General features: G+C 44.4%; 1 long non-coding RNA gene across 1 annotated transcript in view; it reads left to right on the forward strand.

Moving 5' to 3' along the window:
* Window positions 1-4,719, forward strand: part of LOC109294545 — a 10,508-nt gene extending 5,789 nt beyond the window's left edge. Inside the window, exon 2 of the long non-coding RNA XR_002096549.1 lies at window positions 4,373-4,719. This is a non-coding gene — a long non-coding RNA (uncharacterized LOC109294545). The remainder of the gene's footprint in view (window positions 1-4,372) is intronic.
* The last annotated feature ends 8,334 nt before the right edge of the window (window positions 4,720-13,053 follow it).

Genomic DNA, 13,053 nt, shown 5'->3' on the forward strand with positions numbered 1-13,053 from the left:
TGGGGGTCTTTAAGAGGAGGCTTGATGCCTACCTAGCTGGAGTCATCTGAGCCCAGTTTTTCTCCTGCTCAGGCAGGGGGTCAGACTTGAAGATCTACAAGGTCCCTTCCGACCCGACTTCTGTGATTCTATGATTCTATGATACTGCCCTCAGCCTTCTACCAAATACACCGTCACATTCTCCTTTTCCTTGTCATCTGCCTAACTTATAGCCCCACAACCTGTTACCTTGCTCCACGCCTGGCCTCACAACAGAAACAAAACTATTTCTGTGAGTGAATTAAATAAAAAGTATAAGCTATAATGCTGATGTTTCTAAGTATAATGCTGTTGTTTCTTTTAGTGCACTCCCTTCATTTTCCATCTTCATATTTTTCTCATCCCTATTCCCTTTCCCCTGGCTGTTATATCTGCATTGCTCTTCTCTTTTTTCTGAGGTGAAGAAATCTCTGTGATGCTGGCTTTATTTCCTTCTTGTCTTTCACTTGCAGATAGCAAAAGAGAGAGAAGGAAGGACAGCAAAAGATGGAAGAAGAACTGAAAGGGCTAAAAGAAAGAGAGAGGCAATGAAGGGAACAGGCTCTCAGTTTTCTCTGTTGCCCACATAGCAATTGTGTTGTGGTTGGAAAGATGATCTGTGGGGAGCTAGGTTTCTGAGGCAGCTGGAAGAGCTGTCCGATGGCACACGAAGCCTGGAAAGTCCTAAGGCAGTTGGGAAGGTTGGGGCCGAAAGTCCTGTGGCAGTTGGGAGTGACAGTTGTGCTGCTAAGTGAGGAAGGTGTTTGAGAGGCTCCAACACCAGCAGTCTCATTTCCATCTTCCAAGTTGATCCACAGCCCCTTGAAACTTGGCTCATCAGGCATAACATAGCCTCAACCATCCTCATTTCAGGTATCACCTTGCCCCTCCCCAAACTAGTACTCTGATTTAGTGAACCAGAGAGGGGAGTGTGACAGGGTGCCTCTCCAGGGCTGGCCATGAGGCCCCCGGACTCCTGTCAGCCCTCACTTACCGTGACCAATTACCCCTTCAGTTGCCCATCACATCTTGATGTCTTTTTTTTTCTTTTTGTATGAGGGAGGTTACCCCAGGGCTTCCCAAATTGCTCTCTCAAATGACCACCAGGTGCATTGTGGTCACTGCCTTATGGACTAATTGCATGGCTCCGTTCCTTCCCTACACCATGCCCCATGCCTTGCAGATAGCATCTTCATTGATGTTCTCTTCGACTTATCCCCTCTTCTGGGGTTGTTCCTGGGTCCTCTCTGGTCCCACACTCACAGCTCCTCAATCTGGGCTCTGGGCCCCTCCCTGAGTCCATAGGAACCTCCTCCTCTTCCCCTTAATTCCTCCCCAAACCTCCAGACTGCTTTCGGTATTATTCTCCATGTTGACCTTCTGCAGCTGCAGCCATCCTGCAGAGGTGGTGTTCTCTCAGCAGGATCCAAGATGTTACTGCTGGCTCATCTCAGGGTCTGAGTTTATATTCAACCCTCCCTCCTGGGTCAGATGACTGCAGTCAGCCCAGGCTGCCCCTGCAAGCTACTTCAGTCCCAGCCTGCCTACTCTTAAACTGTCAGGAGCACTAAGCCTCCCACCTCAGGGAGTATGGCCTTGTAGAGCTTCTAGGACAGGAGTGGACACAATGGCAGATCCGGCCAGCGGCCAGACTCCATTTCCCAGCAGCCCCTCCCCGCGTCGCTGCACCAGTTTCCATGGAGGTCACGGCAGCACTGCCGTGGGGCTAGGGTTTCCATGGAGATTGGCCCCAGCAACACTGGCAGGGTGCATGATAGGGTGGGGAGCTACTCCATTGCTGGGGCTAGGATCTTGCAGTGGTGACAGAATGGTCTGGAGCTGGGACCGAGCCATGATCTGCTGTCTGCATGCCTCTGCCCAGGGCATGTGGGCAGTGGATTGCCCCAGCTGTGGACCACACTGTCACCACTCCAAGATCCCAGCCCTGGAGCAGCTCTCCGCCCAGCCAGGTGCCCTTCCAGTGCTGCTGGGGCTGGTCTCCATGGAAACCCTGGCCCTGTACAGTCATGGCACCGCCACGGCCAGGGTCTCCATGGAAACTGGCTGCAGTGACGCAGGCAGGCACTGCTGGGAAATGGAGTCCACTACAGGCCTGATCTGGCTCATGGGCCAGTCTTTGCCTGCCCCTATTCTAGGAGACATTTTAGCCAACAAAGCCATAATTCCTCCTGGGAATGCCATTTACAGGTGGCCCCTACACATCCATCTCAATATTGGCCACGGCTTAAAAAACATATAATCTATCCTCTAGTGTTACAGAATTACCTGCAAGTTGCATCACTTTTTATATACCATTAGGGGATAAGCAAAAGAACAGATGTGGCTCCAGCATTTCAGTGAAACAAATAGAATTTGAGAGTGCTATTTTCATTACACCTTGATTGCTTGCCCATGGTGGAGACACTGCTGTTATTACTCCAACGGTTGGCAGTAATAACTCGCAGAATTCAGAGCTGCTGCAAAAGACTTGTTGAAACTGGCCTTCAAACTAAGTGACGGTACCTTAAATTTCTGAGCAGATAACTATCATATGGAGCTACTGAGCTGGGAATAACAAAGTGAAAGAAAGTCAAAGAATATACTAATGGAATCCCTGATGATAAATCACCTGAATTGTTCTTTCTGACCATTGGGTTAGGCAATCAAACTGAATCCAATATCAGACTATTATTACTTCTGGGTGATAGGATTCCTGAAGCTAGTTTACCTTCGCTTCATTAGAGGAACTGTGCCCATGGCAGGGGGAGCCCAGGGGCCCAGGGGCCCAGGGGGCCCTGTAGACGTGCTTGGAGGCTGGTCTGAGACACTGGAATTACAGTGTGTCAGAAAAGATTTGATGAATCGAGTCTGCTGGAGCATGCTAATTGGTGTACTCTAGCCAGACTCCATGTTCCATGTATCAGCCTCCCTGCACTTCAAAACGATGGCGGGGGCGCTTTAACTAAACCTCTCTGATGAGCTTTAGTTAAAGCCCCCCTGTTGCCATTTTGATGTGTGGGGATGCTGACGCATGAGATGCTGCGGGCACTTTAATCAGAGTAGCTCTCAGAGCCACGCTAATTAAAGCGTCCCCTTTCTCACCCTGGAGCACATGTAAAAACGCCCGTGCATTGTGCATTTAGATGGCAGGGCTTAGAAGTCTGAAGAAAAATTAAGAACTAAGCTCCCTTTTCTTCTTTTCCATCATGCAACTATCAGTGCCTATTTGACAAGGTGTTGTATTTCTGCTTACACTTCACACACTTGCTATCAGGTAGCCTTGTAATATTTAAAAGCCAGGCCCCTAATCTAGGCTGGTGTTTCCAAAAGCTTTATACGACTCTCTTGGTGGCCTTCTCTGCATATTTTTGATCTCTGATCAAATACAAAATAGACCCATGTAATGAACAATGACATTCTTATGGAGGAATTAAACAGAAATAGTTTCAATATAGCTAATATTTTCTAAAGACCTCAACATCCAGACCAGGACTGTTTAACTTTAAAGTGGCTGGGAGGCTGCATGTTGTGGGGGCCTGAGGCTAGAACCATGTTGCATGGTTCCCCCCTCCCCCTGCTGCACCCGATATGGGAGTCCTGGTGTCAGCTTCAGCTCCCTGGCTGCAGGCCCCCTCGCTGCATCATGCTGCACAGGTATCCCCTGGCATGTGGGTTGCACCACGCTGTGCTGCCCTGCCTCCTTACAGGGAGGTGGGTAGGATGTTGAAGCCAGAGGAGGGAAGGGAAGGCCTGAGATCCTGTTGCAGCCAGAGTGATGGGGGCAGCAGCAGCTAAGTGGGAGCCCAGGGGGCCACACGTTAAGCTCTCATGGCCCAAATATAGCTCACGGCCCACTGGTTGTACAGTCCTGACCATGTGTTTCCAGTACTTCAGATTTCTACCACTAGCACTGAGGCCATGACTGCATATTCCCCATGTCTTATGAATCCTACCATGTTATCTTTTTCTTTCAGGCCCTATCCTTTTGAGATGCTAACACTGTTGAAAGGAAAGGAAATAAAAAGTATTCAGCACCTCCCCAGATAATACTTTTATCAATAAATTTGGATTGTAGCTACTACTTTTTCCCATTTATTTTTACTTCCTCTAACCCAATATTAAAACCTCACACATTCTCTGAGCCCTGGATTCTCCCAAGCTATAAGGGATTCTGGTTCATAATTGATGGTTTAATTGTAACAGGACTGGACAGAGCTCCGGAGACCTGGATGCATTCATGACTTGACCCCAGTGATGGAGAGCTGGATAAGCTAGCAATTCCTCCATCTCTAATTGCATGTTTTAAATATGTTCCTATGCTTAATTATTCTTTCTTTCCCATTTCTTTTATTAGATCCACAAGCAAAGAGCCAGAAGTGTCTCATGCTCTATGCAATTTCACTGGCATGGACTCTGTCACTGATGGCAGACACTGAAAAATTGAGGATGCCTGAGGTTGGCCTGGAGGAGCAAAGTATGTCTATTTATGAAATTTGCAACAGAATCCTTTGTTTTCCTTGTAGCCTTCTCATCTTCTCTCCCACAAGGGATAAAATACGAACAACAGAAATATGCAAGTTGTGACTCTACCCAATTAATCCTCACCATTTCCAAACTACTTGGCAGCAGCCTGTTCTCCTTCATTACAACACCATTCAAAATCACCGAGCAAACAATATTACAGTCAGAATGCTAAACCTCTTATTAATCTCCAGATTATTAATTATTGCAAGAAGTTGATCTTGTGTTTGAAACCCACCTGGGACTATCCAAACTAATCTCATGTAACGAGGTACACTTTTGTAAGTTAAAAAGTATCCTGCTGAATGGAAGGATACAGTCTGAGTGCTCAGAAAGGCTGTGGATTTTGAGTGAAGGGATATTTTAAATGCAAATATAAAATGTTGGTTCTTGGCATGGGATTGTCTTGAGAGTATACAGGGATTGTACAGCTAAATTCTGCTGATGAGGATGGGTCCTCAGAGTATGTAAACTTAGACCCTTGGGGTCCTAGTATCAGGATATATCTTGAGGCCTCTGGATCCTGGGAACTAATATGTTCTAAATGAATGCAATGATTAGATTTCTTTTTTCCATATTCTACATGGGAGGATTTGTCTTGAGAGGTTGTAGGAATTACATATTTAGAGTTTGAGAATGGGCACATTCTGAAAACAGGACTGTGTCCTGTGAGAATACAGATAGCTTTAGGCCTCTGCTTTCTAAGTACAGGAGCGTTTCAGCACTAAGTAGAACTGTTGGTTCAGGCTTATGCTTTGTTCAGACTTCTACATCATAAAAACAATCACTGGGTAATAAAATGAGAAACATTAAGTGAAAAAACAACATAGCAAAAGACACAAAATATACAAAAACAAGCCAAGGAAAATGGAGCTCCCTGAGAATGGAACCCATTGCATTTGCTGCCAAACTGCCCCCATTTTTTCTGCAGTGTTTTTAAAATGACTTTTCATGTGGTGATGCAGAGCCAAATATCTCTATGGGTAATGTACAGCTCCCCAAACTAGTAGGAAATTAGCAGAGCTTAATAAAATTCATGCATGGCTTGCTATTGCAGTTCCATATCTAAAGGGAAAACAGATGTTCTCTTTAGTTATTCTCTTCAGGTCCAAATGAGGACTCTGTTAGTTACTGTTGTTTTAAAAAGCCTAGTTCTAAAAAGGTTACAAATGACGCAATTTTTAATATTCTGCTGCAGAGCTATCAGCTAAACTGAATTTGTGGAGGTGATGCTTGCAGTTACCTGCTTACCAGCCACATGTTTCTAAACACCTGCATTAAGAATGGATAAATAAAACACTGCCCTCAGTATTAACAAGAGATCAGGGGCTGATTTAGTAGAGGTCTGATGTTCCCAGGTCTGGTGCTCAGTTTAGCCATCCATATACTGTACCTAATTTATATGTACTGTACTGAAGTTAATTTCGGAGAATGGGGAGGAGTGATCGCAGCTTGGAGCTTGGTGGTATTTGAGCTTTTACTAGAGGAGAGGAGAAATGTACTAGTGGAGGCCCACAGAATTTGGCACTGAAAACTGTTGATTGACAGTCTTTTGTCTTTCTGCATTTTACACAACTATTTTAAAGTGATGTAAAAACATTGGTACTTTCAGTAAGTGATTGCCATTTGAAAGAAATTGTCGCTGCCAATCTGTGTGCATGCATCCACACAAAAAATCTAATGTATCCTTCACTTTATAAATGAACATCTGTCACAGGATCAACAGTGCTTTTGGGGGCAGGGAAGGCACTGCCTCTAGCCTCCCCCAAAAGCAGCCTTATTCAATCTCCCTGTCCTGACATGACCCTCTGAAGCCAGCCCTGGTGTAGCTTCAAAAGGCACAAGCCTCTGGCTTGGAGATGTGGCTCTTGTCAAATGATCCCTGGCTTCCCTGGTAATCTGTAGCACCCGTACCTCTGAGATCCATCTTTTTGGTGGGGTGAGGAAGAGGGGCTGTTTGCTTCTGCAAAGAGGAAGCGTCAGAGTGCCAATATCCCAAACAGCACAGCAGACTCTGCTTCAAAAAAAAAAAAAGGTCTTTATTCTGCCACTCCAGTTCCCTCTGTCCTCCCTGAGACCTTCTCTCTCAGCCAGCTAGCTCTCTCATCCTCACTCCTGCCCTCAGGCCCCAGACAGCCCTGCTTGCAACAAACCAGTTACCAAACTTAGTCTTAACCTAGGGACAACACTCACTGAATACAATGAGACAATATCATGGGGAACTAATCAGGGAGCAGTCTCTGCGCTCTGGTACCAGGCCCAGATGGCCATCTCCTCTGGGGTGAAAAGAGCATGTAGAGGTTTGCTTATGAGACGACTTACACCAACTATGTATGTCACCATTGCCACCCCTCAAGTGTTCCCCACAAGAACGACAGGCTGGAACTCAGCCCGCTCCACCCGCCTTGTCACATCTAACACAGATTTCTTTTGAGTCTGAGTGCCTGTTTGGCGCTGCAAGATGTTTACTCATTGCCCCTTGATGAGATGATCACAAGCCTCCCGCAGTCTTCTTCAGCTATTGGGTTGACATTAATGTGAAAAGGAGACTTGTCAACAGAAACACATTTAAAAAAAGACGTGAGAGCAGTACTTAAATGTCCCTTGATTTTTACTTCAAGTACTGACCTGGATCAACCCTGCTTAGCTTGCGATCATTGATGGGATAACAGATAATCTGAAAAGATAGACAATCACATGAAGTGACTACCAGCTAATTTGGGAATTATTGGTCTCTGTTGGCAGTAAAGAGGTTTGTACAATTTAAAGAAATGTAAAATCTGGACAGCAGGCAAGCAGAGGAGAGCTGGCAGGAACCTAACTAGATGACTGATCAGCATTTTATTGAGACGGTGTTTTGAGTCCACCAAGAGGAGATTAAGTATCCTGTCCCCTTAATGTAGAAAGGGAGAAATAAATCAGGCTTTACCGCAAGCAGGGTGGCAGGGAGTTAATTAGGAATGGAAAAATATGTTTCAGTTTACAAAGGAAAAGAAATGAATGAGAGAAGGAACTGGAATATGCAGAAAACAGGTTGGAGAGCACCTGGGGAACAGAGACTGAGGATCTGGCAAGCAGCTTGGAGCTACTGTAACAGCAGGAGCCTGCAACCCCCATGGAGCCCACACAACAGGTGCTGCAGCCACACAGTTAAGAACTGAAACCCAGTAGCCAAGTGCAATTGCTCTGTATTGCCACATGGAAGCCAAAGTTACCCCCTTTCCTCTCATCTTGAATTCTCACCGGAAGCAAAGATGGTGAAAAATCACACTAAAACCAACCAGCTTTGGGTTTCACCTAAAATAATTAAAAAATAAAGAACTGCAAAAAGAAGATAAAGTTTTGCTTGGGGATACACTCATTCCACCAAAATATGAGCACGTTAAGCTGTGTTCTAAGCAAAGTGAACGCATTGCTTCATACCTCTCAGTCGTTAGCCCCTGGTTTTAACCAAAATTACAAATATTTTCCTACCAAAACCAGAGAACTAAGTTCATTATATACTGCTTAGTGGCAGGGGCTGTCAGCATTAGAGAGGCAGCACAAGAAGCATACTGTTCATCACTGAACAGTAAAGGCCAATTAATGAATGGTCGTTGACACTATGCTGATTTATACCAGCTGAAGAGTTGCCCTGTCTATATACATCCATCTAGTGCTACAGGAGCCCACGTGTGGATTAAAGAGGGCTAGTCAGCTTTTTGTGCTCATACCATCTTGTGGTTGACTTACCAGAAAGGCTATAAACCCTACTACTACCCACCTAACTAATGAAGCTTTTCTTTTGCCTCACCTGCCTTTCTTGGCAACATGTATGAAAGGTAACTAGTGACTGTTGTGTCCCCATGGGTGCTGACAGATGTGCAGCTCCCTGTTTTAACTCATGGCACTTCACAAAAAATGCAGTGAATTAGAGCGACCCTTCCCTTGCCTGACCCTCCAGATGTTCGCTCCACTTCGGAGCCAATCCAGTGGAGGGAGAGGAAGCTGGTAGGGGGGCCTTGAGCCAGGGTATCCCAATCTACCCTCCTCCCCTCCAGCTCAGGCTGGGCAAACCCCAACCCACAGCACCCTCCCCCTCTCCTATCCTCCTTCCTTCCTGCACAGGTATTGACTGAAGTTACCTAAGGCGCTTCACTTTGGAGTGCCTTCATCTGATCCTTCATTAGATGAGGGTTAATTTGGCACACAGTCAGCCACTTCTAAAGTTCTCTGCAGCAATGCAAGTGTGTCATAGGATGGCTACAGAGCATTTTCAAGGGGCTGATTGCACAACAAATATCACTTCTGTCAGTGCCCTGCCGGTCATGCAGTGCTATCACTCAATAGTGCAGGCGCACAATGAGAGAGAAAATCTAGGTCAGTGATTCTCCACCAGGGTGTTGCAAGATCCTTTTAAGAGTGGATCACAGTATTTACAAATTACTCTAAAAACAACTATACATGATTCCCAAGATAAACCCAGAGGTATCACATAAGAATCTACTGTGTCAAAAACATTTTGACCTGTCATGGGCTTTCTGAGTTCTTTGCAACAGAATTGCTCTATTATTTTATCTGTAGTCAAGAAGTGGAAGTAAGATAGGAGCTGGTATTTTCCAAAGAATACCTTGAGTCTAACAAGGGGGCCCTTAAATCTAAAAAGGTTGAGAAACACTGGACTAGGTTTACCTCCTCCTCTGTTACTGCAGATCTGGGTGGAAATTAGTATCTAGTAGTACAGTAAGAGAGCACAAGTGCAACTGTGGGTGGAAAGGAGCATGAGGGAGGCAAGACTGCAGCTGTGCAGTGATTTTTATTTAGACCTTTAATATATACCCCATGTCATTTTGATCTTGTTGTTTGCTTGTAGCATTGTGCTAACAATTCCATGAATCCAAAGGCATTTCAGCTTCTGACATAAAGCAGGAGAACAATGCACCGTTCCTGTAAAACAACAGGGCTCCCCCCTGCTGCTGTCAGAATGCAGGGATTAGATGCAGAATAATGCAGTCCCTGATCAAACCCCCAGCTGTAATTCAACCTCTGGACACTGCCAACGCTATAAATTCGTGGGGAAAGTGCAGCTCAAGCAGTTTGTGAACAAGAGCTAGTGAGTCCAATTGAATTACAGCTGCGGGAGGCAGTTGGGATCCCCCAGCACAGCATTGTTAGTAACCACAGCCAGGGAATGATTACTTACAATTTTAATGAAATTGAACTTTAATTTATAACCTTGGCTGGAGGAGGAGCAGGCAACACAGAAGGGAACTTTTCTGGGTGGCAAGAGAAAGTAGAACAAGGAACCCAAAATATGCGCAAACATAAATGCATCCTGCAAGATGACATGGTGTCTTCAAAAAGAATACGCATATTCGATGATGTAGTGAAGATCCAAGGGAGAAGTTTCATGAAGGAGTTTAGACAACAGACTAGCCCATGCAGACAGAGCACAAGTCATGAGGCACAGGCATTTTTCTGTGATGTACCAAAGTCCACCAATGATATTTTTAGAGCAGTTTGGCAAAATGGAATTTTCTATGAAGTCACAGGATGGGAATATAACCCTTCAGAGAGACCAGAGGCAGGTATCATTGCAATTAAGTGTTATTTGTGTCTATTAGAAATTGTCTGGAGAGATACAATGCTGCTCAGAAAAGGTGTTTAAATAATTCCAAAGCCAACATAACCATTATTCCCGCATCCAGCTGGCAGATTGCAATCTAAAGGCAATATTGATACATACCCAGCTTGTTATTTTATGAATAGGCTTCCCAATTTGGAAAATAAAGAAAGATTTAATTGTGGGGGGAAAGCAGACTTAATGTTAAATATCAATGCAAGCATGGCAGGGCAATGTTTCTCACACTTCCCAGTCTTAGAATATCTACCCATAGTTTCACTATCCTTTCCAGTGCCCACACTAGGTAACACAATTGGACTCGCATCAAGTCTCACAGAGATCAAGGAAAAAGAGATGTGGACTCCATAACAGAGACATGGAGGTGCGAAGACTGAGAGAGTAATAAAGGATTTACAGAAAGAAACACATGATGGATGATTACAAGGTTGTACCCTGGGGCTCAGAGCGTAGGCTTTGAGCTGTGGGGCTCACAGTAGGTGGCCTGAAACTCAAGGAGGGTTACAGTCATGTGAGATGCACGGCAAAAGTATGAGCCTTGGGACTCGCAGCAGGGGGCACACGAATCAGGCAAAGTACAGAAAAGGTGCTGAAAAATGCTTAGGTTCTTGACTTTACATTTATTTTAGAGAAAGTAAATCAATATTGCCTCACTCCAGTGCACTTATATCATATGGCTCTCTGTTACAAGGTGACCAGGGCTTGAACATGTCTCTTCTGAATTGAAAACAGCTTAATCCAAAGAGATTTTTTTTTCTATAAAATGTATCAAGTATTCTACTTCCTCATGCCATGAAGTGATGGGGCATGACTCAGTATTTCATCCTACCTCTCGAAAGTTAGGGTGGAAACATCGTAGTCTACGAATAGCAGAACATACAAATTAAGTGGGAATCCTGTGAAATGTGCTCCTTTTTAAGGATTTCATTAAAACGAGGGATGTTAGAATGGGGTTTCTAGAAACTAAAGTTAATTCACTTCACCACTAGAGGGAGATATCATTCTTTAAAAAGCCCAGTAAAGTCTCTCCTGGCATAAATGCACCAAAAAAAGAAGATAAAAAAAAATCTTGAGAAATATACAGTAGTTGATTCTGATCCAAAACGACTGCAGTAAATCATGGGCCCTAATAACAATAATAATAAAGTATGAATGAAACACTGCCAGATTAACAAAGATATTTAATGCTTCCACTCTCTGCTCACCTGAATTTTATCCAGAGTTTTGACCTGATCCTGGGTAAATCCATTACTAATATCTCTGCATGGCCCTCCTCCCTTCTGCTTTGCCCTCTCCCATCACACAAAGCTGTGCTTATAAAAACATGTTTATGATATTAACACCTCAAACTGATATTTCCTAACCCTATATCTAACGGTGACCTTAAGTCTGACCAAAAATTGGCCCTGTAGATTGGATCATCTTAGTTTTCACTTAACCCCCACTGGCCTGGTGCCCCTTTTTACAACTATTCAATTACTCCTACTGCTGCTCCAGAAAACCAGTCAGAAAATAATTATTTGGTGCAACTCAAGGGCATCAGCTGCAGGAGGATAAGAGACTATCATACAAGCTCAAAGTCAGCCTGCTCAGCTGCTATTGGACAACAGACAATTGTATATATGTGCTATCAAGAGGAGGCTAGAGCATCCAAACTCAGCATCAGCAGCTCCCAAAAACAAAGGCTTCTGCCAGTAAAACTGAAGAGGCAGCTCTGCTGGATGAACCAGTAGAGAAAGGATAATTATACCTCATTAAGCCTGGCATGTTTCAGCAGAGGGTAATGGTGCATGCATGTTCCCATGTGTTTGTTCCCATGCACACACATGTACTCGCATACACTCACACCCTACAAAGCATCATCTGAGCAAGATAAAGCATGTGATAAGAAACAAATTCCTGTATGAAGGAGTCTTAAATTTCCAGTAACAGTGAGGAGCCATGGAAACTCTCGGCTCAGCTGACTATTTGTGGTTTCTGTTTTGAACCTCATTAATGACACACAACTAAAGACCTTTGTCACCTGCTTGCTGCCCCCTCACTTCTCCAACTGGGTTAGTTATAAAATTCAAGTAGGAAAACAATTTTTTCTCTATCATCTATTCTCATCATCTCCCCACACAATTGCATCTTACACCCACAACTGTGACCAACCTTGAGCTTCCTGTTGTACTCAGTGAATGGGGCAGTTTCAGAATACAAATGCCAGAGACTCAGATTGAGATAAACACCCTAGGATGAAATCCTGACCCTAGTGAAGTAAATGGGAGTGCCACAAGGTTCATGATTTCTCCTCTAGTCTCTAGGGCATAGTTAGCTCTCAGCCCCTTGTTTATGGGGGCCAAAATATCTACTGAAAACAAACTGTAAATCCTGCTGCAGCCTCTAGCATTCATCACCTTTTTTGACCAAATGTCAGCTTCAGTAAGAATAGTTCATTAGCCACCAAAAAGACCCGAGCCCTCAGCTCTGATCATTGTGATCTCTGCTTCTCAGGTATCTTAGATAACAAGGAGGAAATCTGCAAGATTTTTTTGAACCCATTTTGGAAATTGAGTTTAAATTATCAGGAATGATGTGGGAGATTAACGTAGCTAAGAAGAATAAGATGTTTCACTGTCAGTCACTATCATCATCGTCTCTATTCTTTCCACTTCAGCAAGTTGCCCAATGTGACATGCAAGTTTTATAGATGCTCTTGCCTTATCCCACCTGATCATTGATCCTAAGGGCTTGTAAAACATATAATCTTAGGTCCTGGTGTTCAGAGGTGCTAGGCACCCACAGTTCCTACTCGTTTCAAGAGGGCTTGTAAGTAGGGCTGTGCAAAGCTTCAGGTGGTGATTCGATTCGGAGCAGATTTGGCCCAATTCAGTGGCCAAATCGCTGAATCT

This window comes from Gavialis gangeticus, unplaced genomic scaffold (genome assembly GCF_001723915.1).
Source record: "Gavialis gangeticus isolate Ggan-Ray unplaced genomic scaffold, GavGan_comp1, whole genome shotgun sequence".
NCBI classification, from domain to species: domain Eukaryota; kingdom Metazoa; phylum Chordata; order Crocodylia; family Gavialidae; genus Gavialis; species Gavialis gangeticus.